This window comes from Pteronotus mesoamericanus, unplaced genomic scaffold (genome assembly GCF_021234165.1).
Source record: "Pteronotus mesoamericanus isolate MK-2021 breed Mesoamerican mustached bat unplaced genomic scaffold, CSHL_Meso_final scaffold_118, whole genome shotgun sequence".
In the NCBI taxonomy this organism is placed as follows: domain Eukaryota; kingdom Metazoa; phylum Chordata; class Mammalia; order Chiroptera; family Mormoopidae; genus Pteronotus; species Pteronotus mesoamericanus.
This window is the reverse complement of record NW_026555301.1, coordinates 7,497,945-7,525,477: the sequence shown is the minus strand read 5'-3', so window position 1 is coordinate 7,525,477 and position 27,533 is coordinate 7,497,945. Positions and strand designations below refer to the sequence as shown.

General features: G+C 36.6%; 1 protein-coding gene across 2 annotated transcripts in view; it reads left to right on the top strand.

Annotated features, from left to right (window-relative positions):
* The window catches only part of LDLRAD4 (low density lipoprotein receptor class A domain containing 4), a 658,664-nt gene that overhangs the window by 155,917 nt on the left and 475,214 nt on the right, over window positions 1-27,533 (top strand). Inside the window, exon 3 of one of the 2 annotated variants that reach the window (XM_054587317.1) lies at window positions 27,193-27,297. The exons of the other annotated variant lie outside the window; for it this stretch is intronic. The gene's annotated coding sequence lies outside the window, so the exon portion shown is untranslated. The remainder of the gene's footprint in view (window positions 1-27,192; window positions 27,298-27,533) is intronic. 2 annotated transcript variants of the gene reach the window in all.

Sequence of the window (27,533 nt, the reverse complement as noted above, 5' to 3'; positions counted from 1 at the left end):
CACAAGTAAAATTAAGTGTTTTAAAAAAGGACTCAAATGTAGACAGATGCTGGGAATGAAAAATACATTAAATGAAACAGAGACTTAAATTAATGTGATATCAAGTTAGCCATAGAAAATTAGGGAAATCTGCAATATAGGTCAAGGGAATATCCAGACTGAAAAGCATAGAGAGGAAACATGATGATCTCACCTATAAGCGGAACCTAACCAACAATGCAAAGATGCAAGGAAAATATGACCAGCAACACTGAAAGGAAAAGAAATCAACAGAGACAAGAGGGAAGGAGGGGGGCAGGGAAAGGGAAGGGAAGGGAAGGGGAAAGTCAAGGAACATATAGCAAGGACTCATGGACAAAACCAAAGGGGAAGAGCTGAGGGAGGGAAAGAGGGAGGGGGCAAGGGAAAGTGGTGGAGGGTAGGCAGAGACAAATGTATTTGAAAAGTAAATAAATTAAAAAAAAAAGAACCATGAGACATAGTGAAATGACCCAAAATGTGTGAAAGTAAAGGGGAAATGATGATAGGAGAGAAAGATTTGGGCAGAAGCAGTGTTTGAAGTGATACTGGCTAAGAATTATTCAGAACTCTCTAAGCCCTGACCGGTGTGGCTCAGTTGGTTGGGTGTCATCCTGCAAAGCAAAATGTCACTCATGGGTTTGATTACTGGTCAGGGCATATACCTGGGTTGTAGGTGTGGCTGCTGGTTGAGCATGTATGAGAGGCAACCAATCAATGTTTCCCTCGCACATTGATGTTTCTCTTCCTCTCTTTGTCCCTCTCTAAAAATAAATAAATAAAATCTTTTAAAAAACCTCTAAAGACATTAAGTTGGAGATTCAAGAAGTTCTACAAACTCTAAATGTGATAATTACAAAGAAGACCACCTGACATATAATGAAACCAAAACACAAAGAGAAAGTGTTACCAAACAGCTAGAGGGAAACACACACACATTGTCTTAAAGTGATTACTGTAAGACTGACATCTGACTTTTCAGCTAAAATAATAGAAATTAGAAGACAATGAAATGATTAATCTTTAAAATGAAGAAAAGAACTGTCAATCTAGAAATCACTTCCCAATGAAAATATCTTTCAAAAATATAGGTAACCACCCTGGCTGGTGTGGCTTTGTGGATTGAGTGCTGGCCTGCGAACCAAAGGGTCACTGGTTCAATTCCCAGTCAGGGCACATGCCTGGGTTGTTGACCAGGTCCCCAGTAGGGGGTGCGTGAGAGGCATCTGCACATTGATGTTTCTCTCTTTCTCTATCCCTCCCTCCCCACTCTCTAAAAATAAATAAATAAAATCTTTCTTTTTTAAATGAAGGCAATCACAGGACATTTTTAGGAAAACAAAAACAGAGAGAATTTGCAACCAGAAGAGTAATAGTAAAAGAGAATACTAAAGAGAATTCTTTAGGCTGAAGGAAAAATGATTCCAGATGGAAGCATGGAAATACAAAATGAATTGAAGAGCAACAAGGACAATAAATATTTATAATTCTAAATAACATTTACTGTAGAATAATAAAAGCAGTATTTTGGGGGGATATGATATGTATATGGAATTAAAATACATGATAATAGCATAAAAAGTGAAGGCACTTATATTGTTAAAGGAAGTTGTTGAAGTACAGATGCTCTTCAATTTATGATGGAGTTATGTCCTGATAAATCTATTGTAAGTTGAAAATATTGTAAGTTGAAATATGCCTTTAATACACCCAACATACCGAACATCATAGCTTAGCCTAGTCCACCTTAAACATGCATTGAACACTTATATTGCTTACAGGTGGGCAATTTTATTGAGTTTTATCTCAAGAGTAATTGCCTTCTTATCCTCTTCTCAACAGAAGCAGAAGACACAGATGGGCATTTTGTAGACATGATGGGAGGTGAAAACACAAAACACAGTATCCAAAAAATGCTGGTAGCATTGTTCACTGTAGAGTATTGGTTGTTTACCCTTGTGACTGTGTGGCTGACTGGGAGCTGTGGCTCACTGCTGCCACCCCAGCATCACAAGAGAGTATTGTTAACCTGGGAAAACATAAAAATTTAAAATTTGATGTGCAGGTTCTGCTGAATGGTATCATTTTCACACCATTGTAAAGTCAAAAAATTATAAGTTGAACCATCATTAAGATGGGTACTCTCTGTACTAATTTATGTTATACTCTAATAAAGTTAAGAGTGTATGTCATAATCTCTGTAGTAATCACTAAAATAATCATGTATAATTAATGTGGTGATAGATGGGAAATTGAAGTGATAAAAAGTACTTGATGAATACTAAAGAAAGTAAGAGAGGACAGTGAAAGAAACAAAACAGGTGCAACAAACAAAATAGCAACCTGGTCAATTCTCACTCAGACATAATAACTACATAAAATGCAACTGCACTAGATACTTTATTTAATTGACAAAAAATGTTCAGTCTGTATATTTTTTTAAAAAAGATTGTTGCTTACAATAGACATACCTTAAATAAAGGGATACAGAAGGGTTGAAAGTGAAAGAATGGAGAAAGATATACCATGCAAACACAAAAATCAAAAGAAAGATGGTGTAGCTATACACTGGTATGAGGTGAAGTAGACTTTAAGGTAAGGAGCATTGCTAAAGATAGACATTTCATAATGATAAAAGGTCAATTCCCAAGGAAGTCAATTTAATATAAAAATAGGATCTGTAATCACAAAGAGATTGACCTCAAATTACCCCTAGGTATACCCAAAGTTCTTAGGGGCAGTTTGTCAGTAAAGACTCTAAAGCTTTTCAACCCCCAAACCTAATGCATACTTCCCCCCAAAGCAACTTGGATGGAAGAAATTTGCCTACTTAGCTCCTGACATGATTTTTTAAAAAGACTGTTTAACGTTTGTCTGCATTCATTTTTATGTATTTACAAATAGTATTTCTTCACTAGGAGACATCCACTGTTTAAAAAATAGTTGAGTATCTGCCTGTTTGAATGATTTGCTCCATTTGTGCAGTATATCTGGCCTTTCCTCATGTCCATTGTTAAGGCAATTGTTCTTTTAGTGTGTCAGGAAGGAGTGTTCTCTGACACAGGAGTTGAACCCCTCAGAAATAAGCCAGGGGTAATGCCAGAGTTTTCTGTTTGGTCTGATAGTACTTTTATTTTCAGATACCAAGGTGCATCTGGACCTCTGGTAGATCAGGAAAGCTGGAGTTTTGGAGGTCGATGGAAGCAGGAGTTGAACTCTCTCCATGCAGTGACCGAATTCATTATTTGAGACACGTTAATGTTCAATTTAAGTGATTCTTCTTAAAATTTATTACTGGATTATTTCCTCATTTTTACTTAGTTTTAGATTTGCTTTTAATTTATGACAGTGGCTTTCTATTTACAGCAGTGACAGAAATCTCGTGTGTGTGTGTGTTTGTGTGTGTGTGTGTGTATGATACCCAAGATCTTTAATAAAAACAAAATGATGGAGACTTGTGGTCAAGATCGAGGCATAGGTAGACATGCTTCACCTCCTTGTGCAATCACAAAAAGGATTACAACTAAATCTCAAAACAAATAACACCCAGAACTATCAGAAAATCAAACTGTATGGAAGTCCAACAACCAAGGATTGAAAGAGGCCACATTCACCCAGACAGGTGCCTTTTACAGGGAGTCAGAGTGCCTCTACCTAATACACAGAAACAAATCACAGGGAGGCTGCCATATTGAGGAGACCAAAAAAAGAAAAAACAAAACAAAACAAAAAACCCAAACACAAAAAAACACACAAAACCTGGCCCAAATGAAAGAATAGAACAAAACCCCAGAAAAAGAACTAAATAAACAGAGATAGCCAACCTATCAAATACAGAGTTCAAAACACTGGTGATCAGGATGCTCAAAGAACTCACTGAATACGACAACGACATGAAAGAAGAAATGAAGGTTACACTAAGTGAAATAAAGATAAATCTACAGGGAACCAACAGTGAAGGGAAGGAAGGTGGGATTCAAATCAATGCTTTGGAACCTAAGGGAGAAGTAAACATTCAATCAGATCATAAAGAAGAAACAAGAATTTTTAAAAAAGGGATAGTTAAAGAAGACTCCGGGAAATCTCCAAACTGTGCCAACATCTGAATCATAGGAATGCCAGAAAGAGAAGAGGAAGAGCAAGAAATTGAAAACTTATTTGAAAAAAATGAAAGGAAATTTCCTTAATTTGGCAAAGGAAATAGACTACAGTATAGTCCAGGAAGTACAGAGAGTCCCAAACAAGTTGGACCCAAAGAGGACCACACCAAGACACATCATAATTAAAACACCAAAGGTTAAAGATAAAGAGAGAATCTTAAAAGCAGCAGGAGAAAAGGAGAGATACCTACAAAGGAGTACCCAAAAAACTATAAGCTGATTTCTCAAAAGAAACTGCAGGCAAGAAGGGACTAGCAAGAAGTATTCAAAGTGATGAAAAGCAAGGATTGACAACCTACATTACTCTATCCAGCAAAACAATAATTTAGAATGGAAAGACAGATGAAGTGCTTCCCAGACAAGATAAACCCAAAGGAGTTTGTCATTATGAAGCCATTATTTCATGAGATGTTAGAGGTACTTACTTAAGAAAAAGATCAAAACTATGAACAGTAAAAAAGCAACAAATTCAGAACTATCAACAACTGAATAAAAAAAACAAAACCCAAAGCAAACAACCAGAACAGCAACAGAATCATAGGTATAGAGATTATTTAGAGGGTTATCAGCTGGGAGGGGGAAGGGAGAGAATGTGAGAAAAACATAATTGATAGGTACAAAGTAGGGGGATGTTAAGAATAGTATAGGAAATGGAGAAGCCAAAGAACTTATATGCACAACCCATGGACATGAGCTGAGGTTGGGGATTGCTGGAGGGAAAGGGGTACCAGGAGGAGGGGGACAAAAGGGGAAAATTTGGACCACTTTAATAACATAATAAAATGTGCTTTAGATTTAAATGTACATTTAGATTTAGATAAAATTTGTGCTTAAAAAATAAATGAAATCATGAACCATCTCCCTACTCGCTCACCTCTGGGGTTAGTGGTCAGTGAGGATGGTTTGGTGCTGTTCTCAGCTAGAAGGCATACCCAGTGGTCACTGCTTCTCTGCTCATAGTGCAGGAAATTTGGGGGGAAAAGCTGAGAGTACTTGCCTTCCTGCCTGGACTCAAAGCAATACTTTTCCAGGTGCTCAGGGTCAAAAGTCCTGTCCTTGAAGTTTTTGGTAGCAGGTGCAGCTGCTTCCCAGAAGAGGTGTTTTTGGTCTTCAGGAATATAGCTCTACCCACCAGCATGCAGTGGTTCACGTAGGAATCGAATCTGAAACCAGTCAGCATGGACATCACTGGGTCTGGGACTAAGAAATCTTTTAAATAAATGTATTTTCAGTGAAAAAGTGATCTGATTTATAGAAAAATAATACATAAATAGTATAGTGGGTCTGTAGCTATGGCAAAAAAACAAAACAAAAACAAAAAAAACAGAGAAGAGGGCACTCAAATGACTGAAATTTTGGAAACCGCGAATGAAGTGATTTCTAATGTGTATATTTCAGGACATGATTGCCTTCTAGCTCTAAAACCAATATGGTTAATGCTCAGGTCAGGAGGCATTTTATAGGATCACTATGTTGACTTTTTATTATTTTAAAAATGATAATAGTTTATAAATAAGAGAGTTTTTGACCTATTCCCCCAAATGGAAGAAGGGACAAAAACAAAACAAAACCAAAAAATAAAAATAAATGTATGGCTGATTCAAAAACTATAAAAATATTTTTGTTTTGACTTGGAAACAGTGATATCCACATTGCTGCAGAATCATTGTTACTTTTTATGCTCTCCTGAGGTTTCAAATTTCTCATGATGTTACCAAACTAAGCCTGATGATATTACTGAACTCAACTTTCTAATGTGTTTGATGTCCATGGCACACTTTGGTGAAACCAAAGTCTGAGGCAGCAGGTTTTCATAGAGAAAAGATTTGTCCAGCTGCCAAATGAGCAGATTGGAGAAAAGGCTCAGATTACTGTCCCCGAATTAGGACTTAAAAATTTAAAGGATAATGGTAAGGAAAAACTATACTTACTTATTGTCTTGATTAGATAACCTTGGAACTAAATAATCTAAGGTAAGAAATGGGAAAGATGAGAGAAAGTTGGCAGGGTCTGACTGGGTGAGGTCCTGGCCAACCACAAATTACAAAGTCCCCCTTGCCTCTGAGAGGACTGGGCTAGGGTTGAAGTTTGGTTTCAGCCACCTGCCAGGGTGAGTTGGGAGTTCATTTGTTGGCTTTCTGCCCCTGCGTAAGCCACTGGAACCAGTCTGATTTGGCTTGGTCTCCTGGTCTCCTGGGTGCTGTGAGGAGGCCAGTTGTTATTTCCTGAAAGGAAGCCCCCACCAAAACAAACAAACAAACAAACAAACAAAAGCTAGGGGGAAGCCAAGTGTTGGAAGCAACCTAAGTGCCTATCAGTAAGCGAGTGGATCAAAAAACTATGGTACATTTACACAATGGAATACAACACAGCAGAAAGAAAGGAAGAGCTACTACCCTTCACGACAGCATGGATGGAACTGGAGAGCATTATGCTAAGTGAAGTAAGCCAGGGGGTGAAAGACAAATACCATATGATCTCACCTATAAGTGGAACCTAACCAACAAAACAAACAAGCAAGGAAAATATAACCAGCAACACTGAAAGAAAAAAGAAACCAACAGAATCAAGGGGGTGGGGCGGGGAAAGAGAAGGGAAGGGTCAAGTCAAGGAACATGTATAAAGGACCCATGGACAAAGCCAAAGTGGGAAAGGATTGAGGGAGGGCGGTGGGAGAAGCAGGGGAAAGTGGTGACAGGAAGGTGGAGACAAATGTATTTGAACAATAAAAAAAAAGTAAAAAATAAGTAAATAAATACAAAAAACAAAACAAAAGCTAGGGGGAAAACCTATTAGTATCTGGTTTCAGTGTTAGGGCCTGGTTTCAATGAGATAATGAATTTTATTGCATGTCTTATTAGAAACTCTTCAGTAGTTTTCATTTTCAAGTTTCTTAGCTGTACCTCTGACTCTTTCAACTTTGTATTAATTAGGAGGAATGCGATGTGAAGTCTTATGATGGCACAATCTGTTGCTTGTTTTTTATTTTTACTTTTATGCTATCTCTAGCTTAGGATGGAGTATTTTATTTTATATTATTCATTCATTCATTCATTCATTCATTCATTCATTTTTGACTGGGGGAAAATTTATTTCTTTACTAACAACCACTGTGTTTTTCCCAGAAGCCACTCTTTAGAATGTTTAGCTTCTCCTAAATGCCTAACCCTAGTCCCATTGTCCCACCCCACCTCAATTCACCATCACCACTGTCATCACCATTACCACTACCGTCCTGGACTCCCATTATCACACTATCACCATTCTGATGAACTCACCTCTACCTGCTTTAAGCCTGCTGTAACCAAGAGTTGCTCCGCATGTCTTTTCTCAACTTCTAACAACCTTAATCTATTAGGGTTCTGATATGCCAGGACATATCTTCCTCTCTATTCTCCCACATGCCACTGAAGTCCACAGCAGTTGCACATATTTAGGTTCAATGTCCTTCGAAAGAATTGAAAATAATTAAGAGAGTTTTAAACTAAAATATTTAAAATGCATCCTCTAACCTAGGGAAGAAACAATGAAAAAAAATCTCATTTGAGTCTGCTGCTTTCCTCCTAGGATTGCAATGGGAACAGTATCCCTGAGTTTTTTTTGGTAACAGTTCCCTGTGGACCAATGATAACTGTTTATCATTGATAACCCTCTGGTGACTGGTTACCTTGACTATGCATGAACTCTTCTAGTATTAGAGAACTCACCTAAGAAATTGGCATAATTCTATGTCTGGAATGCTCTAATTTTGGAAACTTTTTCTTTATATGGAGGTGAAAAATCTATCTTTGTAACTCTCACCAGATAAGCTCAGTGAAGACTTGAGAAATACTGCTCCAGTATGGCATGTGGGAGGATTATTCTGAGTTTGATGGTGTTTCTTGACCTCAGTATTTCCTGTGAAATATTATGAATGACCACAGCATCAGGTGGACCGTGTTTATGTGTAATTCAAAAACACATTGCAAAGCCCAACAGAAACAGTTGTGGGTTCCCTTGTTTATGGGATCCTCCAGGATGTGGCCTGTCTCTCTGTTGCTAGACATTCCAAGACACTTGCCTGCATCTTTGGGTGAAATGACTACTGATTAATCATTACTAATTAATGGGGAAAAATAAATTGGAGATAGTGAGTAAATGGAATATTTTAGTGAGCCAAAATGACCTCATATCTTAAGTCAAATAATTTTATTTGATTCTCTTAATAGCAACCATCTGTTTCCTGCTCTCCATCCATGTTCATAAACTCAGCAAGCAGAGGATACTTAATTTTAATCCAGAGTATTCCTTAGGGTTCAGAGAGAACGTACCAAGGAATTCTCAGATATTCTATGCAGCAATGTTTTCAGTCATATGTTCCCTATAGCAAGGGACATAGTGGAATGAAAAACAAATGGGACTTCATGCAAATAAGAAGCTACTGCATGGCTAAAGGAATCATCAGCAAAATTAAAAAGGAGCCAACTATATGGTAAAATATATTTGCCAATGATACCTCAGACAGGAGTTTGATTTCCAAAATATTTAAAGAACTCACATGAGTCCCCTCCAGAAAAACAAACGTTACATTTATAAAAAGGGAATGAGACCTGAACAGACACTTCTCCAAGGAAGAGAAACAGAGAGCCCTGAGACATATGAAAAGATGCTCAGCATCACTAGCCATCAGAGAAATGCAAATTAAAAGCACAATGAGATACCACTTCACACCGGTCAGAATGGCCATCATAAACAAATTAACAAACAAGTGCTGATGAGATTGTGGAGAAAAGGGAACCCCAGCACACTGTTGGTGGGAATGGAAACCTGTGCAGTCACTGTGGAAAAGTTTGAAATTTCTTCAGAAAGCTAATAATGGAACTGCCTTTTGACCCAGCAATTTCACTGCTGAGATTATACCCTAAGAATCCTGAAACACCAATTCAGAAGAGCCTATGCACCCCAATATTCATAGCAGCACAATTTACAATAGCCAGATGCTGGAAGTAACCTAAATTAACCTAAAGACCCATCAATAAATGAGTGGATCCAAAAACTATGGTACATTTATACAGTGGAATACTACACAGCAGAAAGAAAGAAAGGAGCTACTACCCTTCATGACAGCATGGGTGGAACTGGAGAGCATTATGCTAAGTGAAAGAAGCCAAGGGGTGAAAGACAAATACCATATGAACTCACCCATAAGTGGTACCTAGTCAACAAAAAAAATAAGAAAGGAAAATATAACTAGCAACGTTGAATGAAAAAAGAAACCAACAGTAATGAGAGGGAAGGAGGGAGTGGGTAACAGGGAAAAGAAGGGGAATGGTCAAATCAATGAACATGCATAAAGGACCCATAGACAAAGCCAAAGTGGGAAAGGATTGAGGGTGGAAGGTTGGGGCGGGTGGGACAGGGGAAAGTGGTGGCAGGAAAATGGAGACAAATGTACTTGAACTAAAAAAAAATATGAAAATAAATGGAAATATTCTTTTAAATAACATATCTTTGTACATTTTTTATTTTTCTGCTTACATATTCTTTGTGTGTTTCTCTTCACCAGTCACATTCCTTTTTTTATCATAAGCTCCTAAAAGTGAGAACTTACGTTACTTAAATGGCAAGTATAGCATTTTGGAGAGAATGGATTATTTTCAGTGAGTGACAATTTTATGCAAGAGCTGTATAGCTAGACCATTTTTGTGTCCTTAAGAAATAGAGAGTAAATATTTAGTACTCATAGCTTCCTGTCTTCCCTGCCACCCACCAAATCATGTCATCACCTTACAGGTGCAGGACTAGAGTCAGGCACCAAATTTAAGGAGGAACTAAAATAAATCCCTCAGTAATTAAGATAAAGAATATTAAAAAAAAATCAAAATTATGACAAAGGTCTATGATGAAGAAAATATTAAAATTTAAATAAAGACATGATCAATATCTCTTTTTTTTTTAGCTACAGACTCCAAATATGGCTTAATACCCAAATACCTTATTTATTATTACCAGTTTTGTTAAGGTAGCTTACTCTAAATTTTTCTTTTCTTGTTGATTTTGTTGCTGCTAATTTGTATGTGCATTTTAAAGGGTCTGAATTGCACGCCTTTTCTTGTATTTAGTGTGGAGAAATAAAAAATAATGAGGTGCTTTTACCACTTAAGCTTTCTTGAGGTTCCTTAATAAATTTCATTAAAAAAAGTTAATATACACCACAAGCAGAAACTTCTGATATATATTATGCTATTACAAATTGTAGCATTTATACTTTTATGGATACATTAAGATGAATATTTGATTTTATTTTAATTGTATGAATAGAATTCATTCTTGATTGTGTATCAATAAAAGGAAGGTTGTGTTTCTGATAAGATAAAACAATTCAGCATATGAAATCTGTTTTCTTGGGAATGATATTAAATATATATAGTGTATAAGAGTTTCCAGCAACCATTTTGGAATATTTTATTAATGTTTAAATATTGTTATTGTTCCTCTGTGAATGTTGATGATAAGGAAAGAATGAAATTCAAGCAAAGAAAGAATTACGAAGCTGCATTAACAACATTGAGTACAAGTGCTTATTTTTTTGGACTAGGTTCTGGAATGATTTGCATAGTAAGTATTTTTTAAGAACAGTGGTAGAAATGGTAAGGAGGGAGAAGGAGAAGACCTGTGGGTTTAGATGATGGCTTTAAGTTTGAGCACTTTGATTTTGAGGTGATGGTGCGTTTTTCAGGTTGGACATTTTCTTCTAGGCAATGGGAAGGTTTATCTGGAACACAGCAAAAGTTTTAGAACTTGAATACTTCATCATGCAAAGTGAGACTTCAAGTCATGGGTGTGGATATTTTGGGAAGCTGGTGGGAGAGCTTTGAGCCAGCAAAGAGGACTGAATGTGAGACTTAAAAGGAATATCTGATCCTTGCTCTTCTTTTCCCCGTTACCCGCCTCACCTTCCCTCTCGTTATTGCTGGTTTCTTTTTTCTTTCAATGTTGTTGGTTATATTTTCCATCCTTGTTTGTTTTGTTGATTAAGTTCCTCTTATATGTGAGATCATGTGATATTTGTCTTTCACCCCCTGGCTTATTTCACTTAGCATAATGCTCTCCAGTTCCATCCATGCTGTCACGAAGGGTAGGAGCTCCTTCTTTCTTTCTGCTGCGTAGTGTTCCATTGTGTAAATGTACCATAGTTTTTTGATCCATTCATTTATTGATGGGCACTTAGGTTGCTTCCAGCACTTGGCTATTGTAAATTGTGCTGCTATGAACATTGGGGTGCATAGGCTCCTCTGAATTGGTGTTTCAGGATTCTTAGGGTATAATCCCAGCAGTAGAATTGCTTGGTCAAAAGACAAAGCCAAAATGGGGAAGGATTGAGGGTGGGAGGGGCACAGGAAAGTGGTTGCAGGAAAATGGAGATAAATGTATTTGAATAATAAATTTTTTAAATAAAATAAAAGGAATATCTGGAAAGTACATAAGTCTACGAGGTGCTCTAATCTAAGCTTCACCCAACCCAGCGCAGCCCAATCGGAAGGGAGGCCCCATACCAACAATCAATGCAAAATCATCCCCTCATCCTGTTGACCAGTTTGTCCTTCTGTTTTCTGTTCACCTTCTTTAAAGGATGTTTAAAGGCTCTCCATAAGATTTAGCACCTCCCTCTTCACTATAATTGCTTTCACAATAACCATGTTGGCAAATCTGAAGGGTGCTTTTCAGGCCTGTTCTACTGGACTTTTTTGATGCAGTCTGCTCTATTGAGGACTCTATCATCTTGAAACTTTCATTTTCTTTAGAGCAAACCTCAATTCCATCATCTGTATCATTGGGATAACAATGCATAATTCACAAGATTATTTGTGGTCAAGTGAAACAATATATTAAAGTGCTTATCAAAGTGTAACATAGCAAGTGCTTCAGTAAAAGGTAGATATTGTATTATTATTGTCATTACAACTATAATTAATAAACTACTTCTTTGATATCTGATTCTCATTTTATTGACATCTGATTGACATTTTATTTATTGAGGTTGCTCCTCATATATTTCTTCTTAAAAGTTAATTCCCTCGTGATGTGCCATTGGTTTTTGACTCCTGGCTGATAACTCCAATGCAGAGCTTCATCTCTCTGAGCTTCTGATTGCTTATCACATTGTTTCCTACACAAATGATGATGACAGTAATAATAATTATTTTGATCAAGACATTTTTCTTAGGATTTTATAAGTATTAACCCATGAATTCTCACCACAGCTGTGTAAGGTTATTCTCACACAGCATCTAGCCTTTAATTGGTAATAAGTTCCTGGCACCAAAAACTATGGTGCTGTCTAAATTAAGGAAGTTTTGAAGAGTGGCAGGCAGCAGCTTCACCTGGAAGAAATGTCACAGAGGCAAGCGAGCAGGTTGCTGCTTGTCCCTGGTCCGGGTGACAACTGCGGCAGCACTGAGCATGTCCCGGGGAGTGTGGGGCGTGTGGGTGTTCCTGGATATGAAGGTTACTGTCCCGGGCCAGCTGAGTAGGGAGCAGGGCTCTGAATCCTGCAGAGCCCATTCCAGGGTTATCACTAATGGGAGGAATAAACACGAGTTGTTGCAAACACTTCTCTGTTTGCCAGGAGAGGGGACATGGCTCTTCCCTCTAGTGGAGAAGGTCCCGATCACCTTTCTTCAAAGACTTTTATTGAAAAGGTTATCAGTGGGGCTAGGTAACAGGAATGCACAGGTTATCTCATTACATCAGTATGTTAATGTTTACAGAGAATAGATGATGTTTTGAAGAAAACAAATGGCAGGAACATACTGATTTACATAGGTCCAAGAGGAGACTAGTACACAAGAGAGGGTAAACATGAGAGCGTGGAAGGGTATAGGGTTAGGGTCTGTGAATAATGTGAATTTTCTTCCAAGCATCAGCTGTCTATAACTTTTGAGGGAAAAATGAAGCATACTTTAAAAAATTTATTTTAGGCCTGATTTCCCCTGGGAACCGCCAGATCTAGTTTAGGGCTGTCTCCAGTATTGTTTTGAGCCTGAGGTAAGCAGGGGGAGAGACCACCAAGAGACCAGGAGACTTCTTTCAGATAGAATGAGGACTCTGGCCATGTCCAAGCTGAGTCTAGGGATGCTGGCCTTTTTGCCCTTTCTCTGTGTCCCCCAAGTCCATGTCTGCTTCCCATACTGGCCAATGTCTGTCTTAGGTTGTTTCTCCTTGAGAGAAAGCTTACCTGTCATTAACAACTGACCATCACAGGGCCAAGCAGGCTGATGTTAGGGAGGCAGGGGCTGTGCCCCTGCCAGGGGACAGGTTTCATCTCCTCAGTGGCCTGTTTTCCCAAGGCCTCCTTGATTATTTCCAGCCTTGTGGCCCTCTCGCCTGTCGGCGGGGTTATAGTTCCTGAAACCAGACATGGAATTTCCCAACAAAGAAAGACTAAAATTGGACAAGGACTGGCTGAGAACAAAAACATCAAAATGGCAAGAAGAGAGTCATTGTTGAAAAGCATTGTTTCAAGCAAATCTTCAAGGAAGTTGGAAGGGGAATGTTGAAAGAAAGTGAAGATATACTATGGTGCATACAATTTTTTCCTTTTAATTAAAGATTTTGGCCTTGAATGGAAGCAGCACCGGAGGGACCAGCAGGTTGAAGGAAATTTTGTTTTTAAGGATAGGGGGACATGAGCCTATTGTAAAGAGAAAGGAAGTGGCTAATGAGTTATGAGAACCTGGAGGTGCTGGAAAGCAGATCTCTGAAATGACCTAAAGACGTAAGGAGAATGGGATTGGAGAGACAGAGGTGTTTTCCCCTTAACAGTCCTCACTGAATTCCACATGTGGGGTCGTTGAGAGTACAAAGTGTCATGGCCTTCTTGCTTTGCCTTTGGATATTACTATTCTTTGTAGTGTTGTCCTTATCTTGTTGAAAGGGGAGCGGACTTAAACTTTATTGAGTATCTACTTTTTATTAGAGACTGGGCTATTTATTGATAATATGATCTCTATAATTCTATGGAATATATTGTATTCATTTTAACTTCAATTTTTTGACTATGCCTTTTTGTTAAGTGGCTCAAAAGCATAAAGAAGATATTAATTGAAAAAAATTCCTTCTGGTCCCTATTCTCCATCCTTCAAGGCCTTCCATTCCCCAATAAGTATAGCTCTTTTTAATTTTCTTATATATACTTCCTAAAAGTTTAAGCATATAAATTCAAATGTAAAATACATTATTCTTTACCCTTTATACTCAAATTGTAGATTCTGTACATTCTGTTTTATACCTTGCTTTATTTCACTTAATAGTTTATCTTGAAAATCCTCATAGATCAGTTATCAGAGAGTGCCCTCATTTTTTAAAATAGTTTTAGAGTATTAACTGGGTTGAATGGATATACCAGAATTTATTTACCCAATGCTATATAAATAAACATCCCTTTCTATCTAGTGATTTGGTATTACAAGTTATGTTAAATGGATAACCTTATATATACATATTTTCCTATATGTGACCATACATTTGTGGGATAAGTTCTCAGAGTAGAATTGCTGGATTAAGATATATGCATTTTTATGAAAACAATCTAGAGGTCCATTAATAGATAAATGGATAAAAAAGATATGTGTGTGTGTGTGTGTACACACACTTATAAAAATACACACACTTTTAATCAGCAATAAAAATGAATGAAATCTTGGCATTTGTGACAACATGGATTTACCTAGAGGATATTATGCTAAGTGAAATAAGCAAGACAGAAAGACAAATACCATATGATTTTACTTATATTGGAATCTAAAAACAAAATAAAACAAGTGAATAAACAAAATAAACAGATGGTTGCCAGAGGGGAGGGGGATGGGATTAATGCTGAAAAAAGTGAAGAGGACTAAGAGGTACAAACTTCCAGTTATAAAGTAAATGAGACATGGGGATATAATGTACAGCACAGAGAACATAGTCAATATCATTACAACTTTGCCTATAACAAATGGTTACTAGACATGTCATAGTGATCACATGATAAGGTATACAAATGTAGAATCACTGTGTTGTACACCTGAAACTAATAGAGTGTTATACATCAACTGTAATTGAAAAAAAAGGAAAAGATCACATATGCATTTTTAAAATTTTGATTATTACTCATAATATTATTACTTTTCCTTAGAGTAATGACCAGTTTACCTGATCATTAACAATGTACTGGCTAATCCACATCTTGGCCAACAGAGTATATTATCAATTTAAAGGATTTCTGTCAGTCTACTAAGTAAAACAATGTAAAAATTATTTTTTAAAACATTTTTTAATTTTTAAATTAGAGTTGACACACAATATTATATTAGTTTCAGGTGTACGACCCTGTGATTAGGTTTTTATATAACTTTCAAAGTGATTGCCCTGACAAATCTAGTAACCATCTGACAGTATATATAAGTATTACAATATTATTGACTATATTCCCTCTGCTGCACTTTACATCCCCATGACTATTCTGTAAGTGCTAATTTGTACTTCTGAATCTTTTCACCTTTTTCTCCTATCTTCTCAAGCCCCCTCCCCGTCTGGCAACCTTCAAGATGTTCTCTGTATCTACAAATCTGTTTCTGTTCCTTTATTTTGGTTTCTAGGTTCTACATATAAGTGAAATCATATGGCATTTGTCTTTCTCTGCTTGACTTATTTCGCTCAGTGCAATACCCTGTATGTCCATCCATGTTGTTGCATATGGCAAGATTTCATTCTTTTTTACAACTGAATCATATTTCATTTCTATCACCTCTTTACCCATTCATCTATTGATGGATACTTAGGTTACTTCCTTATCTTGGCTATTGTACATAATGATGCAATAAAAATATGAATGGCATTAAATGTTTTTGATTTAATTGTTTAGGTTTCTTTGGATAAATACCCAGATGTGAAATTGGTGGGTCCTTATTTGTTGTTGTAGCCTTTGTTTTAAAGGCTATTTTTTGTGATATAGGTATTGCTACCCCAGCTTTTTTTTGTTTGTTTGTTTCCATTTTGTGAAATATTTTTTCCTATATCTTTATTTCCAGTCTGTGCGTGTCCCTCAGTCTGAAGTGGGTCTCTGATAGACAGACATATAAGGGTCTTATTTTGTTATTCATTCAACCACTGCATGTCTTTTGATTATTGCCATTTTATTGTTATATTGTTTTCTCTTTTTCTTTCTTCTTAAAGAACCCTTTAACATTTTGTATCATACTCATCATTCTAAATCATATTCATCATTCTAAATGATGACTTTACTGGGTAGAGTAAGCTTGGTTTTAAGTCCTTGCTTTTCATCACTTTGAGTATTTATTGCCAATGCCTTTGGGTCTGCAAAGCTTCTTTTGAGAAATCACCTGACAGTTTTATGGGAGCTCTCTAGTAGGTAACTACCTCCTTTTCTCTTGCTGCTTTTAAGATTATCTCTTTGTCTTTAATCTTTTGCAAATTAATTATGATGTGTCTTCATGTGGGCCTCTTTGGGTTCATCTTGTTTGGGCTCTCTGTGCTTCCTGGACTTGTGTGTTTATTTCCTTCACCAGATTTGGGAAGTTTTATGTTATTATTTTTTCAAATAAATTTTTAATTTCTTTTCCTTCTGGCACCCCCATGATGTGAATGTTGGTACACTTGAAGTTGTCTCAGAGGCTCCTTACCCTATCCTCATTTTATTGGATTCTTTTTCATTTTGCTGTTCTGGTTGGGTGTTTTCTGCTTCATTATCATCTAAATCACTGATTTGATCCTCTGCTTTGTCTACTGTACTGTTGATTGCCTTTAATATAGTTTTCATTTCAGTTAGTATATTCTTCATTTCTGAATTTTTAAAAAATGTTTCCTATCTCCATGTGTATGTTTCCAATCACTTTTGAAGATCTTACTCAGTTCCTCTTTTCCTAAAATTATTGAGCATCCTTATAACCAGTGTTTTAACTCTGCATTTCATAGAATGCTTATCTCCATGTTGTCTAGTTCTATTTCTGGAGTTTTGTTCTGTTCTTTCATTTGGAACATACTTCTTTGTCTCCTCATTTCAACTACCTCCCTTTGTTTATTTTTATGTATAACATAGAGATACTGTGTTTCTTGGTCCTGGTAGAGTGGCCTTATGTAGTAGGTGTACTGTGAGGCCTAGTAGTGCTCCATCCCCATCCCCATTCAACTAAGCTGAGTGTTCCAGGTTCGCCCCCTGTGAGGGCTGTGTGCACCCTCCTTTTGTAGTTGAGCCTGGATTGCTGTTGGCACATCAATGGGAGGAATTTACTCTCAGGCCAATCAGCTGTAAAGACTGCGTATAATCACTGTGGAGGATCTGCTGTGCAGATATTGACCCCACAGAGCAGAACTTTCTTCAGCAGGCTCAGGTACCTGCTGAGTCCAAATCTCGAGTGTGTCATTGGTAGAGATGGTTGGGTGGTGCTTTGGCATGGTCTAAATCTGTTCACTGTGCTGGCTCTGAGGCCTTCTGTGCAGCGTAGACCAAGGTCAGCAACTGCCTGTGCCCTGCCTGGGGTCACATGGCATGAGCTACAGTACAATTTTCAGATGGTTGCTACTTATGCTGGGCTTGGAGGTACCCAGGCTGGCTGTTGCTAGGGCCATGACTTGGGCCACTTAGCAAAGATGCAGGGTATGCAGAGGTGAGATGCTGCTTGTTTGACAGATTTTAGGAAAATCAACAGCATGAGACAAGATGGGTCATTTGTATGGAAAAGTCACTGTAGACGGCTTGGGGGAGGGCCTGCTACTTGGGCTGGATGGAGTCTCAGGGAATCGCAAGAATGTGGTGACAGTGTAAGACTGATGGAGATTCAGATATGGCACCTGTCTGCCATCTCTGTGAGGAGAGATCAGCAAAAAAAAAATAATGGCATCTGCCAGCATTTCTCTCAGGGAAAAGCTGCCCCTCCAGCTCTCCCCTTATGTCGTAGAATTCAGTTCCTCCTTATGTTCCTGTTGCCTCTTGAGCTGTTGTGTCAGTGCTGGAAGCTCAGAGTGAGTGAGTCTTAGTGAGCCTGAGTAAATTTGTTGTGGCCCTTTAAGAGGAATACCTGGGGCTCCAGAGAACTTGGTCTAATTCGGTCACAATCTCTTCAGGCTTTTACAGCTAGAAATTATAGGGACTTCTTTTCCCAGCATTGGAACCCTGTGCTGGGGCTGGGGGGTTATTGTGAGGCTGAAATCTTGACTCGACATGGGGGCCTCTGCAGTGGAGATACTCCAATTTTTAAATTCCACACATGGTTGTGGACCAATCCTTTTTAATTCTTTGCCCTTTCTACCAGGGTGGTGTGTGTTCCTCCTTAGTTACAGGACTTCTGTTAAAGTAGATTTTCAGGTGGTTCTGAATGATGATTGTTCTGTAGCATAGTTGTAATTTTGATGTGGTTGTGGGAGGTTCTGAGTACCTGTTTACCTATGCCACCATCGTGACTGGAAGAGAGAGAGTTATTTTAAGTTTTTTTTTTTTATTATGAGTCAGATTGAACATCTTTTCACATATTTATGAGCCATTTGTATTTTATTTCTTTTACCTATCTTTTCATATTCCTCCTACTTTCCTGTTATATCATTGGTCATCTTATTGCTTTTTAGGAGCTCTTTATATAATAAGGGGATATTCTCCATGATATGAATTACAAATTTTCTCCCAGTTTTTTCTTTACTTATATTTTCCCATTCCATGCCTGAGTTTCTGATTTCATAGAATCAAATGTATCAAGAAAGGCTTCTGAAATTATAAAGGAATTCCCATGTGTTTTTCTATTTTAGGACTTTTTAATAAGACATTTGAATCTTTTATCCATTTGGAATTTATCCTGCTTTAGTGTAAGTTACTGATCAGTTTCTTTTCTTTTTTTTCAGACAGTTACCCAATTCTAATACATTTATTGAATAGTTCATTTTTACTCAATGATTTGAAATGCCACCCTTATTGTATGCTAAATTGACATTTGTATTTGTGTCTAGTTTGGGACTTTTTAATAATAATTCATTGATCTTTCTATTTTTCATCAATTATTCATTTAATTTATTTTTAAGGCTTTATTAATATCTGTTATAGTTGCTCGTTCTCCTTCAATTTTTTGATTATACCTTTTTGGTTAATTTTTCAATTTTATGTTTAGAATCAAACTTGTCTAGTTTAAAAACATGTTTTTATTAAAATTATGATAAAAGTGTATATTTTGGAGAACTGATGTGTTTATGGTGTTGAATCTTCTTTTCCTAGATCATAGCATATCTTTCCATCTGTTCAAAGCTACTTTTTTGTTCACAAAGTGATGTTTTAAAGTTTTCTTTATGCAAAACTTATTGGCATTTAAGCTTGAAAATAATTTTTTATTGCTACTGTAAATGGGATCTGATTATTTGTAGTAGTTTTTTGGATGATTTTCTTGGAATTTGCAGGTGTGTTATCTCATATTATTTGCAGGTAGCCATCATTTTACTTCCTCTTTTGCAGTTTTTAAACAGTCTTCAGTTTCTTTTTTGATCACATTTGCTAATACCTCCATTGGAATGTTAATCACAGTGGTGGTAGGAAATATTCTTATCTTATTCCCAGTCCTTCATCTGGTGTTTCTCTGTTAAGCATAACCAATATAATTCACTATAATAATAAATTTATGATATTGAACTATGGTTTTATTTCCTAAATAAACTATACTTGATCATATTATACTCTTAGTAGATGTTGAATAATGCTTTATGATTTTTGCCTTGAATGTATTAAGTGAATATTCTGCTTTTTGCTTAATCTTTGCCAGATTTTGACATCAAATGTTGTATTTGTTTCTTAGGCAGTTACTCATTTTGTCTCTTCTAGATCAGTATAATGGCATTAGAATAATCTGTAGTACTGATTAATTTAGTGAAAATGGTGCAGCACTATTTATGAAGTTATCTTTTTGACAACCTTATATATATATATTTTGTGAGTGAAAGTCAATTAATATATCTTTGGTATGATGAGTTTTGGTAAATTATATTTCCCTAGAAACTATTTCATTGAGAACTTCAAATTTTCTTGTATTAAGTTGAGCAAAACAATCCTCTATGGGTTGAAATTTTCTTTTTTTAATAGGCTATCTTTTTCAGAGCACATTTAAGTACACAGAAAAATTGAGTGGAAAATATAGATATTCCCATATACCTATTGCTCCTCCATAGCACAGCCGCACTATCAACATTCCACACTAGAGTAGTATATTCATTACAATCAATGGACCTACACTGACATACGAATGATTCTCATATCAAAAGTCCATAGTTTATATTATGGCTCACTCTTGATTTTAAAGATTGTATGGGTTTTGACAGATGTATAATGACATGTGTCCTCCTTTACAGTATCATACAGAACTTGTTTCTGTCCTAAAAATCCTCTGTACTCTACCTACTCTTTCTTCCCTCCCCTTAACTCTTGGTAACCACTGATTCTTTTGTTGTTTTAATTGTTTTACATTTCCCAGAAAATTATACAGGTGGAATCATACAGTATGCATGATTGGCTTCTTTGACTTAATAATATGCACTTAAGTTTCCCCCATATCTTTTCATGTTTTTACAGCTCATTTCTTTTTGGTACTGAATAACATTCCATTGTCTGGATAAAACCACATTTTAACCATTCACTTACTGAAGGACACCTTGGTTGCTTCCATGTTTTGGCATTGTTGAACAAAGCTGCTATAAACATTCATGTGCAGTTTTTTGCATAGATATAAGATTTCAGCTCACTTGTATATATACTAAGGGGTGCAATTGCTGGATTGTATGCTAATAGCATGTTTAATTTTGTAAGACAATACAAAACTGTCTCCCTATTTATACCATTTTGCATTCCTACCAACAATAAACAAGAGTTCTTATTGCTTCATATCCTCAACATTGTTGTTGCTACTGTTTCAGACTTTTTGCCATTTTAAGATATGTGTAGTGGCATCTAATTGTTTTAATTTTAAATTTTATTTATTTTTAAATCATATTTTATTTATTATACTATTATGGTTACCCCAAATTTTCCCTCTTTGGCCCCCCCCAGCCTCCCTAATCTCTTAGGCAGTCCCCACAGTGTTGTCCATGTCCATGGGTCATGCATATATGTTCTTTCGCTACTCTATTTCCTATGTTATATTTTGCATCCCCATGACTATTCTGCACTTCTTAAAACCTACACCTTTTTTGACCACCCCCCAACCCCTTTCCCATCTGGCAACCATCAAAATGTTCTCTGTATCTGTGATTCTGTACTAGTCTGCTTGTTTGTTTGTTTTTTTAGATTCAGTTGTTGATAGATATGTATTTGTTGCCATTTTATTGTTCATATTTTTCATCGTCTTCAAGAACACCCTTTAATATTTCATTTAATGCTATTTTGGTGGTGCTGTATCCTTTAGATTTTTCTTGCCTGGAAAGGTCTTTATCTGTCCTTCCATTCTTAATGATAGCTTTAATGGGTAATCTTCATTGTAAGTCTTTGCTTTTCATCACTTTGAATATTTCTTGCCAATCCCTTCTAGCCTGCAAAGTGTCTTTTGAGAAATCAGCTGACAATCTTATGGGGGCTCACTTTAGATAACTACCTGCTTTTCTCTTGATGCTTTTATGATTATCTGTTTGTTTTTATCTTTTGCATGTTAATTATCATGTGTCTTGGGGTGGGCCTCTTTGGGTTCATCTTGTTTGGAACTCTCTGTGGTTCCTAGACTTTTAGGTCCGTTTCCTTCACCAAGTTGGGGAAGTTTTCTGTCATAATTTTCTCAAATATGTTTTTAATTTCTTGCTTTCTCTCTTCTCCTTCTACCAGTCCCATGAGGCAAATGTTGGTACACTTGAAGTTGTCTTGGGCTCCTTACACTATCCCCATTTTCTTTTGGTATTCTTTTTTATTCTTCTGTTCTGATTGTTTTTTTTTTTTTTTTTTTGTTTCTTGTTTTGTTTTTGCTTCTTATATTCCAAATCGCTGACTTGATTTGGCTTTATCTACTCTACTGTTGATTCCTTGTTTATGGTTCTTTATTTTAATTAGTGTATCCTTCATTTCTGACTAGTTCTTTTTTTATGTTTTCTATAATTTTTTTTATGCTGTTGAAGTTCTAAGTTCACTGAGCATCCTTATAGTCAGTGTTTTGAACTTTGCATCTAGTAGATTGCTTGTCTCCGTGTTGTGTAGTTCTTTTTCGGGAGTTTTGTCTTGTTCTCTCATTTGAGTCATGTTTCTTTGTCTCCTCACTTTGACAGCTTCCCTGTGTTTGTTTCTATGTATTAGGTAGAGCTACTAAGTCACCCAGGTTTGGTAGAGTGGCCTAATACAGTAGGTGTTCTGTAGCAGCCAGTGGCATGGTCTCCCTTATTACCTAAGCTGGGTATTTCAGGTATGTCCACTGTGTGTTTTGTGTACACCCTCCTGTTGTAGTTGAGTTTTGATTGCTATTGGCACATCTAAGGTCAAACACCACCTGCATTCTATGTAAGGTCACACAGCATAAGCTACAAAGTGATCTGCAGATGGCTGCTTCTTGTGCTGGGCTTGGAGGTGAGCAGGTGAGGTCAAGCTGTGAACCAAGTTTGGCTGCTGCTAGTGCTGGTCCTGGGGCAACTTAGTGAGAGATATGGGGCTTGCTGAACCCAGATGCTGTCTGTTTGAGAGAATTTAGGGAAATCTGAAGCATGAGCCAAGACAGGCCATTCATATCAAAAAACCGCTGGAAACAGCTTAGGTGGTCCCTTAAATTGGGTGTGACAGAGCCTCAAGGAATCATCAATGTAGAGCCACAGTGTGAACCAGGTTGATGGAGTCTCAGGTATGGCAACTGCTTGCCAGCTCTTTGGCTCTTTTTGGGGAGGGCTCAGAAAGGAATAGTGGCTTTTGAAAGCACTTCTGTCTTAGGGAAAGCTGCCTCCAGCTCTCACCCTGATGCTGGACAATTCATTTCCTCCTCATATATCTCTGATGCCTCTCAATCTGCTGTCCCCACACGAACTCAGAGGGTATGAGGCTGAGTAAATCTGCTTATGGGCCCTTTAAGAGGAACTTCAAGGGAGTCCAGCAGTTTCTGTCTTCCACAACCTTGGCTTTGTTGGTTTTTCCAGCCAAAAATTATGGCAACTTGTCTTTCTGGCTTTGGAACCCTGAGCTGGGGCCACTGGTGTAGGGCTGGGACCCCTCGCTCCTGAGATATGCCTCATGATTTTCCCCACCATATTTGTGTGTAGTACCAGCACGCTCTGTGACTCTACCCCTTCTACCAGTCATGATGCAGTTTCTTTTTTAATCTATAGTTGTAGGACTTTCATTCAGCTCAATTTCTGATGGTTCTGAATAATGATTGTTCTATAGTTTAGTTGTAACTTTGATGTGTTGTGCGAGAATGCAGGCTGTGTTCAACTACACTGCCATTTTGTCTAGACTTGTTTTAATTTGAAATTCCCTAATGGCATATGATGTTGAACTCTGTGTATCTTTTTTGGTGAAGTGTCTGTTCAGGTCTTTGGCTGTTTTTAAATTCAGGGGTTATTTATTTTCTTATTGCTAAGTTTTAAGAGTTTTTTTTGTGTATTTTGGATAACATTTTTTTTAAATCAGATTTTTTTACAAATATATTCTCTTGGTGTGTAGTTTGTTTTCTCATTCTTTATGGTGCCTTTCACAGAGCAGAATTTTAAAATTTTAATAATTCTAACTTATCAATTATTTCCTTCATGGATTGTGACTTTGGTGTATTAAAAAGTCACTGCCATACCCGAAGTCTTCTAGATTTCCTCCTATGTTATCTTCTAGGAGTTCTATAGTTTCACATTTTACATTTAGGTCTATGGTCTAATTTGAGTTAATTTTTGTGGAAAGTGTGTGGTTTGTGTCTAGGTTCATTTTTTTTTTTTTTTGGTAAGTGCATGCTCTGTTGTTCCAGCATTGTTTACTGAAAAGAGTGCATATTTCTCCATTGTATTGCCTTTTCTTCTCTGTCAAAGATCAGTTGACTGTATTTATGTGGGTCTAGTTGGGCTTTTTATTCTGTTCCATTGAGAAATCTGCCCATTCTTTCATCGATATATCACTGTCTTGGTTACTGTAACTTTATAATAAGTCTTGAGTCAGGCTGTGGCTGTCCTCTGACTTTGTTCTGCAATATCGTGTTGGCTCTTCTGGTTATTTTGCCTCTCCATATAAACTTTAGAATCAGTTTGTTGATGTTCACAAAACAACTTGCTGTGATTTTGATTGCAACTGAGAATTCATAGATCAATTTGGGATGGACTGATATCTTTTTTTTAAAAGGTTTTTTTTTAACAGATTTTATTTATTTTTTAGAAAGAGAGAAAGAGAAGGAGAAACAGAAGGGCAGAAACGTTGATGTGCTGGAGAAACATTGATCAGTTCCCTCTCACACTCCCCCATTCGGGGTCCTGGCCTGTACCTGTCATATGCCCTATCTGGGAATTGAACCCATAACCTTCCAGTTTGTATGTCGGCACTCAGTCCACAGAGCCACAGCAGCCAGGGCAGGACTGAAATCTTGACAATAATATTGAGTCTTCCTATATGTGAACATGGATTATCTCTTCATTTATTGAGTTCTTGGAATTCATTCATCAGAATTTTGTAGTTTTTCCTTATGTAGGTTTTGTACATATTTTGATAATGTTATACCTAAGTTTTTTTTTGTTTGTTTGTTTTTGGTGATTGCTAACCTAAATTCTGTTGTTTTACATTTCAAATTCTACTTGTTTATTGGGGGTAATAGGAAAGTGATTGACTTTTGTCTATTAATCTTGTATCCTGCAACCTTGCTGTAATTACTTATTAATTTTCCAAACTCTTTTTTTGTCCATTTTGGGGATTTTCTACATAGTAATCCTGTCCCTTGTGAACAAAGGCAATTTTATTTCTTCTTTCCTAATCTGAATACCTTTATTTCATTTCCTTGTCTTACTGCATTGGCTAGGACTTCCAGTTCACTGTTGAAAAGGGGTGCTAAGAGGCAATATCCTCATTTTGTTACTGATCTTAAGGGAAAAGTAGTTTCTCACCATTAAGTATAATGTTGGCTGTAGGTTTCTGTAGACATTCTTTATCAAGTTGAGAAAATTTCTATGCCTCCTAGTTTGAAGAGAACGAGTTGAATTTTGCTTCATGGCCTTATCTGAAAAATTGTTAATTGGTTAATTACGTTAATTTATTTTAGAATTAAGCTTATTAGTGATAGGTTTGATCTAAATGTTTTCTGTTTTTATAGTTTTAAGTGTTTTCATTATGTGACCAGTTACTTATTTATAATTAGGTGTTTGAGTTTTGTTATCCTGCCTTATGTTGTCTGTTTTTATAGTTTTTAAGCTTCTTATTATGATGTCTTTAAAAAATTTATGTTTTATTTATGAAATTAAAATTGTATTTTTTCTAGTAGTAACTTTTGGATTATAACTTTATGAAATCCTTTATTCCTCTCTCTTGTTAGAGAGAAGCTTCTGCAATTAGCAATGGTATTTTTTTTTTCAAGCTGAAACACATAAATTTTATTGTCTAGAAATATATATAAAAAAAATTCCCCACAAAAGATGCTATTCTCTCATCTCCCCATCTTCTTCCTCTTCTTCAACATCCCTGATATAAAGGACATTATTACACCTTATTAAAACTTCACCCAGGTGTCCAGACAATGCTCCATCTATGTATTCTTCTATGTTTGCAAGCTGCATATTCATATAGCCATCTACAGATACCAGATAGCCTTTGTACTCCATTCCCCACTTAAGTTTCACCATTACTGGCTTTCCTGTTAATCCATTGAGGAAAGGTTTGGGATTGAGGGGCAAACTCATTGTGATGATGAACAAATGCTGCAGGTTACTGGCCACCGACCTAGCTCTCGTCAGTCTCTCGTGACTGAAGAACCTAGAGCTGAGCCCGGATCACGGGGCTTCAAGAGAAAATCAGCAATGGTATTTAACTCGTCTTCTTCCTCAGTCAACCCACTGTATCCTTCTGTACTTGATGTTAATCAATTACACTAATTTTTTAGTATTTATCTTCATATTGTTAGACATGCCTATATGTTTATTACTTTTTTCTTATCACATTTGAATGATATCATTTGATACTCAGTCACTAAGCAATCAGTGACATTACCCTATTACCCAGCAACTTTTATTGTTCTCCATTTCCACAACTTTTGCATTGTCACACATTATAAAATTTATATTTGATGTATTGCTCTAATACTTATATATGTTTTAATCCTAATTTTACAGTTACATGAATTTAATTGTCTGGTTTTTTGTTTTGTTTCTCCACTTGTCTCTTGGATTACAGGGGACAATATATCCTGAGTTTTGATGTGTTCAGATCTATTATTTTGTGGTCTTTATACTTGAAGGAATATTTGTTTAAATATGAAATTCTTGGCCTGTGCTTTATTTGCTTAAGCATCTTAAATGTTTAAAATATTTACTCCACTGATTAATTGTATTGGCTATTACTTTGAAGAAATATGAGGTTAATGAGTTTGTTTAAGGGGATCTCTAGTTAGAAATTCTATAAAGGTGAGGGATGAGTGGATAAAATAATATTTCTTTTCTTATCTTGTCTAGTTTCACAAGTTTAGAGTGGTTGAGCTTCCTGAAACAAATTTAAAAACAGTAACTACTACTGTTGACTATGGCAGCATCCTCAGCCCTGAACATTTCTGTGCCCTTCTTGAATACAGCGTTGGTGGATTTGTTTGTGAATGTTCCTGAGAGTGTAAAGGTTACTCTCACACATATGTTTACTCTGTAAAGATAAGGTTCTGGAGAAAATAGAATTGAACTGTGCCATGTTCTTCAGTTTTGCATTTCTGCAAAGAACAGTGTAGTTTTCAGAAATTATTGGTGGTTGTTACTCTGCATAAAATATAAGGCTAAATTGCTGATACTTATGATAATATGCTCAAACTTAGTTATTTGTACGTGTGTCCTGTACACAAATTCTGGCTTGTATATTTTTTTCTGTTTTTGTTTTTAGCTGGGCAAATTTGTGGGAGACTCAGGGTGGAAGGTAGATAGAGAAGATGATGGTGCTTCCAAACGATGTTTTTCATTGACTTTGTTTCCTTTGAAGAGGACAATGGTGAGTCTTGGGGATTTGTGTGTGTGTGTGTGTGTGTGTGTGTGTGTGTGTTTGTGTGTGTGTGTATGTGTGTGTGTATCTGTTTTGGGTTTGGATGAGCGAAAAGACATATTCATTTTAGAGAACTTATAAGAAAAAATAGTTTACAGTTTTATTTATGCTTAATTTATAATACCTGACATACCAGCATATTTTGGTTGGGAAGAGGGAAGCATTTGATAGTTTTCTTATATTTC